The sequence below is a fragment of the Triturus cristatus genome, chromosome 7 (assembly GCF_964204655.1).
Source record: "Triturus cristatus chromosome 7, aTriCri1.1, whole genome shotgun sequence".
NCBI lineage: Eukaryota > Metazoa > Chordata > Amphibia > Caudata > Salamandridae > Triturus > Triturus cristatus.
The window spans coordinates 838,070,944-838,079,193 of NC_140590.1; the positions used below are offsets into that span (position 1 = coordinate 838,070,944).

General features: G+C 45.7%; 1 long non-coding RNA gene across 1 annotated transcript in view; it reads right to left on the reverse strand.

The window, feature by feature from the left end:
• Positions 1 to 7,197, reverse strand: part of LOC146810691 (uncharacterized) — a 128,306-nt gene extending 121,109 nt beyond the window's left edge. Inside the window, exon 1 of the long non-coding RNA XR_014965717.1 lies at positions 7,071 to 7,197. This is a non-coding gene — a long non-coding RNA (uncharacterized LOC146810691). The remainder of the gene's footprint in view (positions 1 to 7,070) is intronic.
• Positions 7,198 to 8,250: the final 1,053 nt, after the last annotated feature.

An 8,250-nucleotide genomic window follows, 5' to 3' on the forward strand; every position in this document is an offset into this window, starting at 1 on the left:
ACCGCGGACCACCAACCGTTAGTTCGAGTCGGCTCAGTGATAATCTGCACTTAAAGTACAGGTACAAATGTGAGAAACTATTTGTGTTCCCTTTACCAAGGACTAGGTGCATTTCCTAACAGAATTTACTGCCGATGAGTAACTCAATATGGAACATAACTTTAGAACTTCCAGGTCGCGCAGTCACACAGCTCCCAGACTCTGAGTCTGCTAAAGTGTAAGGATGCCTTCACCCTATCACGGTGCGTCGGCTAGTATCCCGAGTACTGATTTGCCGTGAAGCCTGCACGTGTCTCCGCTCCGATCCGCCCCCGACAGTCGATGGCTACCGCCCACTTTGGAACGGTGCGTTTATGCTAGTCTGGGACTGAAGTATTCCAAGGAGAGTTAGTCAAACTGTTCGGGGAACTACGCTGTTCTGTCTGGGAATGTTGCGGCTGCCTGCCCTGAATGAGATGGAGGGACTGAAAAGTGGGACAACCAGAAGTCCCAGATCAGCCTGGGCATTTCTTTTTTCAATTAAGAACTGTCCCCATTTCGTGACACATTCTAATACATTGAGGAGGGTCGGGTTGTGCTCGCTCACGTTTTGCAGCTGTCTCATTAAACCAGTGACGCCCCTTCAAAGTTGCAATAACTGTTGCCTTCTGCGATGCATTGCATCCTCCACGCAGACGTTTTGATGGGGAGTGAATAGTCTTCGGATGATCCCATCGAGTGGGAGCATTTTTAGTGCCCGCCCCAAACTTGACGTTTCATGTCACCACGCTAGCCATTCGATGTTGACCAGTCGATGCTCACCAAGTTGCCAGGCAATGGCGCGCGTCCCTGGTAACAGTGAATTTGGGGAGATGGTACACTTGCAGCCACACAAGCGACAAGTGTTCATCTGGCTGTAGGACGCGTCCCTTATCACCACGTGCAATTAACAGCAGACGAATCCTGTGTGCGGAACATCACCCTAAGCATGAAGCGCAAATGTATCTGCGAGATCTGCACCTGCGGGTAAGAGGCGGTCAGGAACGACGGCAAGCAACAGGATAGATGCACTCTTACTTATCTCCGACTTACTCTCGATTTCCTACTAGCCAGCACCTTGCAAGTCGCTATTTGCCAAAGTTTAGGCAGTGTGAGGCTCCCGCGTGAAAATACCGGCGCCCAACCCACCGCCCACCTTAACAAGCATTTACAATGCAACGGTCTCGGCATTGTTAAAGTTAGAGCTATTGGCATTGCTCATGACAATGCCGTTTCTTTAAATGTTTTAAAAACAAAAACATAAACAAAAATAATGTCATGAGCAATGCCAATAGCTCTAACTTTACCAATGCCGAGGCCATTGCATTGTAAATGCTTGTTAATTTTTGAGGTGATGCTGGGAGTCGCGGTTATGTTGGTAACTGGGAAGATTGAGAATACGCCGCAAAATCACAAATCAAAAGCAAACATTCAATAACCGCCAGCACGCTCAACATTTTCAACTATACAATTGATCCTAACTATTACACTACATACATCATTATATATCTAACTCAATAAAAACATGTATCAGTCTCTGGATGTCTCTCTGACAGCGTGTGTGAGTGTTTAAGTGGTTTCTGTAACTGGGTGCATGAGTGTCAATAAGTTTATGACTGGGTGTATGAAGGTTTAAGTGGGTCTGTGAGTGGATGCACAAGTATCTGAGTGGGTCTATGGGTGAGTGTATCAGACTTCCACTGGGTCTTTGAGCGGTTGCATGAGGGCCTGAGTAGGAACTGTGAGTGGATATATAAGTTTGTGACTAGGTTTGTCAGTGGGTATATTAGTCTCTGAGTGAGTCTATGAGTGGCTGCATTAGTCTCTTATTAGCCCTATCATTAGGCACATCTGTCTTTCAATGGGTGTGTCAATTGGTGCATACGTCTCTGAGTGGGCTTATGAGTGGGAGCATCAGTGTCCCTGTGTCAGTGGGTGTCTCAGTCTCTGATAGGGTCTGTGAATGCACACATGAGTTCCTTAGTATGCCTCTTAGTGGGTGTATCAGTATATGAGTGGGTGTGTGAGTAACTGTGTGACAATAACAATGGGTATGTTAGTGAGTGCATAAGTATCTGTATTAATCTCTCTGTAAGTGCATGAAAATATGACTGGGTGTATGAGTGAGTGCATAAGACTCTGAGTGAATCTGCGAGTGGATGAATCAGTCTCTCAATAGGCCTGAGAACGGGTGTGTGAATGTCTGAGTGGCTCTGTGAGTGGCTCCATGACTGTCTGACTAGGTCTACAACTGGATGCATGACTCTCTGAGTGGGCCTGGTACTGGGTGTGTGACTCTACTAGTAAGTCTGTCAGTGAGTGTGTCTGTCTCTGAGTAAGGGTTTCACTGGGTACATGACTCTCTGAGTGGGCTGGTGAGTTAGTGCATCCGTGTCTGAGTGGGTCTGTGAATGGGTGTCTCAGTCTCTGACATGGTCTGTAATTGGGTGCTTGTGTCTGACTGGGTCAGTGAGTAGGTGCATAACAATTTCACTGGGTGTGTGAGTGTGTACATGAGTGTCTCAGTGGGTCTGATAATGGATGCATGAGTGTTTGAGTGCACCTATGAGTGGTGGGTAAGTATCTGGATGGGTCTGTGAGTGGGAGCATGATCCTCTGAGTGGGACAGAGACTTGGTGCAAAAGTGTATGAGTGGGTCTGTTTCTGACTGCATGAGCACTTGAGTGGGTGATTGAGTGGTTTCATAGCTGTCTCAGAGTGTCTGTGAGTATCTGACAGTCTGAGAGGATCTGTGAGTGTATGAATGAGTGTCTGACTGGCTCTGTGAGTGGGTGCATGAGTCCATGAGTTGTTCTCTGAGAGAGTGCAGGAGTGTCTCAGTGGGTCTGTGAGAAGGTGCATGACTGTCTAAGTGGGCCTGTGACTGGGTGCACAAGTGTCTCAGTGGGTCTGTGACTTGGTGCATCAGTGTCTTAGGGGTCTGTGAGTGAGTGCATCAGTCTCTCAGTTGACCTTTGAGTCAGGGCATCAGTGTCTCAGTGGGTCACAGAGTGGACGCGTCAGTGTTTGAGTCAGTCTACAAGTGGGTGTCTCAGTGTCTTAGTTAGTCTGTGAGTGGGTGCATCAGTGTTTGAGTGGGTGTGTCAGTGTATGAGTGAGTCTGTGAGTTGCTGCATTAGTGTCAGAGTGCATCTCTGAGTTAGTGTCTAATTCTCTGAGTGGGTCTCTAAGTTGGTGCATCAGTCTCTCAGTGGGCCTCTAATTACCTTCATGAGTATCTGAGTGTGTCTCTCAGTGGGTATATCTGTCTCTTAAAGTATGTATGAGTCTTCATGAGTATCTGAGTGGGTCTCTTAATGGGTGTGTCTGTCTCACAAAGTATATATGAGTGATGCATCAGTCTGTGTCTATTTCCTATGAAGTTACGCACTGTTGCACATGAAAATCTGCCCGGGCGGACATTCCTCAATCAGGGAAAAATGGGATGAGAAAATGGGTGAAGAGATTGTTTTCTCATTTTTGGATCCATTCTTTTTTGTTACCTTCCTGCTTTCTCCCTCCTCCCACTCTCCCTCCAAGTTGATCAGTAAGTGAGTCATCCAAGAAACCTTGGGGACTGCACAGGATGTCATTTAACTAGGTAACTCATAATATTTGCCTTCCTGGTGGCATGTGAAAGTTTAAAGTTCAGTAGAGGAGGAGTCTTAAGCTATTGAGACTTGTCTGGGGTATGGACCCATGAAATCAGTGAAGAGTGAAACGAGGAACAAACATTGGCAAAGCCAACAGGTCTTGCCTGCGTGCGAGCTATTTGCTTTGGCAATGTCTTTTAGCCATGTTGTACATCAGTGTGACTGCTATTCAGCATGGGTAAATGTTAGTGGCATGGTGTGAGGTGTGGTAGAATGGTGTAGAGTGGAGTGTGGTAGATTGGTTTCATGTGAAGTGGGTAGATTGAGGTAGAGTGGAGTGGGGTAGAATGGGGTAGATTGCAGTGGGGTATATTGGGGTGGAGTGAGATAGACTGGAGTGGGGAATAGTAAGGTAGATTAGAGTGGAGCAGAGAGGGATAGATTGGAGTGGAGTGGAATGACTTGGATTGGATTTGAGTGTGTTAGATTGGAGTGGAGTGGGGTGAGGTGGGTGTGGTAGATTGGAGGGGTAATGGGGTAGATTGAAGTGGGGTAGATTGCAGTGGGGTGGAGTGGGGTAGATTGGAGTGGTGTGGGGTAGACTGGAGTGAAGGGGTATTTTGGGGTAGTTTGGAGTGGAGTGGGGAGGACTGGTATAGATTGGAATGGGATAGACTGGGGTAGACTGGAGTGAGGTATATTGAGGTAGATTGTAGTGGAGTGGAGTGAGATTGATTGGTGAAGAGTGGAGTGGGTGGTACTGGTTAGATTGAAGTAGAGTAGGGTGGAGTAGAGTGGGTAGATTCAAGTAGAATAGAGTAGAGTAGGATATAATGGAGTGGGATAGATTGGAATGGGGTACTTTGAAGTCAGGTAGATTGGAGTGGACTGGTGTAGATCGGAGTGGAGTAGATTGTTGTACATTGGATTGGGATGGATTGGGCTATTGTAGATTGGAGATGGGTAGATTGGGGTGGAATGGGGTGGGTCAAATACAAGTGGGTGGATTGGGTTTGAGTGGGTTAGATTGAAGTGGGGTAGAGTTGAGTGGAGTGTGGTAGATTGGAGTGTGGTAGATTGGAGTGTGGTAGATTGGAGTGTGGTAGATTGGAGTGGGGTAAATTGGGATAAGGCGGAGTGTGGTAGCTTGGTGTAAAGTGGAGTGGAGTGGTCTGAATGAAAGTGGAGTGGACCAATGTAGATTAGGTGGGTTGGGGTGGGGTAGATTGAAGTGGGTGGGGTAGGTAGGGGAGGAGTGGAGTGGGGTAGTTTCTGGTAGATTTGAGTGAGGTAGAGTGTGGTAGAATGGAGTGGGGTAGATTAGTGTGGAGTGGGGTAGAATGGAGTGGAGTGAATCTAGATAGACTGGAATGGAGATTAGACTGGAGTGGGATAGATTAGAGAAAAGTGAAATGGGGTGGATTTGGGAGATTGGAGTGGAGTGTGGTACATTGAAATGGAGTGGGATAGATTGGATTGGAGTGGAATGGGTACATTAAGGTGGAGAGGATTTCATTGGAGTGAGGTACATTGGGTGAATTAGAGTGGAGTAGAATGGAGTGGGGGAAAGTGTAGTGGTGTAGAATGGAGTGAAGTGGGGTAGATTGGGGTAGCATGGTGATGGGTATATTGGAGTGGAATGGGGTATAATGGGATAGAGCAGTGGAGTGTGGTAGATTGGAGTATAGTAGATTAGGGTGGAGTGAGATAGAGTGAGGTAGATTGGGTGGAGTAGAGTATGGAAGATTGGATAGAGTTGAGTGGAGTGTATTGGAGAGGAGTGGGGTAGAGTGGAGTAGATTGGAGTAGATTTTAGTAAAGTTGAGTGGGGTAGATTGGAGTGGAGTGGATTTGGGTAGATTGGAGTGGACGGGGTAGATTGGATTGGAGTGAACCACCTACATACCCTATTGGGTGATTAGCCACACTTTATAAATTCTGGTTGATTGATTAATTGATTGAATGGAGTGCTGTAAGTGGTGTGGTTAGGCATAGAATAGAGGAGAGTAGAGTGAAGTGGAGCGGCTTAGAGTGGTGATGAGTTGCATGACATGTCTAAGAATTGGCTCAAAGTGGAGGGGTGCAGAGTGGAGTGGCATGTCATAGAGTGGAGTGGGGTGTCTTAGAATGGAGTGGCATTGCGTAGAGTGGGTGGGCATAGAATGCAGCAGAGATTTGTAGAGTGGAGTGGTTGTACAGTTTTGTAGAATTACGTATGCATGGTGTGACAGTGCACTGCCATTACAGACAACACATTTTGAAGTGAAATGACCGTTACTTTTGCACAGACATACATTTTAACTGTGCATAAGCAGTAATGTTTGAAAATATCATCTCTCGGTGTATTGACATGTTTTGATAGTTTTAAAATATTTGTTTCCACCACACTTCTGAATTACAAAAAAAGTGTTTCATTACTACTTTCCAAATTCTGATGTATTCTGAAATATCAGTAGAATTCATTTTTGTTGTGTGCTAGAAAAAATAACATCCTACAACCTGTCCTCTGCCATCGGTACTCAGCAGGATGGATTGTCACATAAATTCTCTCACTTTTAAGTCAGTGAAAGTAAAGCTAACGCCAACCTCCCTCGGAATACAGAGCCTGGCATTTGACCTCTGTCTTTGAATGCACAGCAAATGTGAGAGGATAAGAACAAGATTTAAAGGCCTGTTTGCGGAGAGTGAGTACTCTGAAGAATACAGTAAGCAAGTGATGCTCAAGGAGGGACTAACTCAAGCTGGACAGCCTAAAACAAATAAAGCCAGCAAACAGAAAGTAAGCAAATGTGATTTACAAACCAAAAAGCCAATTGTGAGCAAAGGGTGAAATGCGTTCCCAGGGAAGCTTTCAGAATGCCCACAAGGATTCGTACGCAAACCAGACTGTTGCCCTGTCTGGTGGGTTCGACCTAAAAACGTACTGAGAGTAGTGGAATTACTGATAAGTAATTAAAACAATACACATGGCCTTGTGGATTGGAAAGACTGAATGGAGCATGCAGCGTGATAAGCAGTGACTGATACATGCTTCAGGTCCATGCCCTCATAGTCTGCAATGCTAGATAAATGATGTTCATAGCCACCATAGCTCAGTGGTCATTGCGCCTTTCTTACTTTCAACGTTGTTTAAATTGAAACGTTTTAGGTTTTAATCTTAACATCTTTTAAGCACCAAGGGACAATATGGTGTGTACCATAAGCTGTATGAAAGGTCCGTCTAACTTTCTCGTAGTATTTTGCATGTGGAAACAGATTCCAGCATTGAATTTAACAGACCTGACCAGAAACCGCACACGGCTGTTGTTAAATTCTTCCCATAAAGCTGTCAACACACAAAATAAACTCCCTTCATACATGACACGGGAAATAAAAATCTCATTCCGCGCAAGCTGAAATTCATTTTCAACAAACTAATTTTCACTTGTTCCGACCCCAAACAAAAGGAAGAAAAAAAACCTTGTTGCAGTCGATGTCGAAAGACGAGCATTCCCACATGAGGCCTGAGATGTAATCATAACGTCTGCCTTTTTCAGACTTCTCAGCCACTTCCTTCACCTGGTTCTGCCTCTCTGTGTAAGTAATGTTTGTGCTCGCCCTTTAAAATTAGAAAGGACTTGCCCCCGTTGAGCCCAAGACTGCCCTACCCCCACACACCCACACTCTGTGGCACAACGCAACGCTCCGAGAATGAGGGCACAGGTCGCAGCAGGGCAATGGGATTGAAAACAATGTTTCAGACAAGTTCAGGCAGAGGCCTGGCTCAGGCCCTAACATCCCTTGAGGCGCAGGGGACTCCCCACCCTTTGGGGGCCCCCTATTCAGTTTAATGCTATAGATATCTGTGTGCTATAGGAGTCTTGGTGGCTCCTCGTCACAATCTGAACTGGGGCACTATGATTTTGGATTACACCACTTAGTTTAAGTGTGTGGGTTGTGCATTGTGCGGTTTGAAAGAGGACACGCTGCTGACGTCACAGTCATGGATAACATGCAACAATGTCTCTAAGGGTGTTAATTAAAGGTCAATTTCAAGCAGCACAATTAATTGCTGGGAGCAGAAGGAGAAAAGGAAAAACCAGGGAGACAACGTTTTTTGCAACATAGAATGTACTTTAGTAATTGCATATATTTGTCATATTTAGCTTCATATATTCAAACATATGGAAGGGTGACACTGTGTTACATTGAATGGCATGTAACCTGTGGGATACTGTGCACAAGCGCTCGTAAAAATTGTGACGGCGCAAGTGACACGTGAGGAAGTATCTACAGCGACAGGAAGGGGCGCAACAAAGTACAAGTGAGAGTGAGATTTTTACATAGTTGGAATACTCAAACAATAAATGATAATTTATACAAAAAGAGTCAAGAAGGGTATCCTTGAGGAAATAGCGCCGAAATTTTTGCTGAAAAAGTCGATGACATTTCGGCCTGTAGAAGTGTTTAGGCCATCATCAGGACCAGGTTACTGTTATTTCTATGACAGTGGCGACGTATCGCAACTGACAACAAATCATGGTGGGGGAGGGTCTCGGAGCAGTACGAGTTTGACCTGGGACGCCTCTGCTGGAAGGGACAGTCGGAGGTCCCAGGAGTAGTCCAGAAGGGTTCAAGAATGATAGCTCTGAGTTGCGAT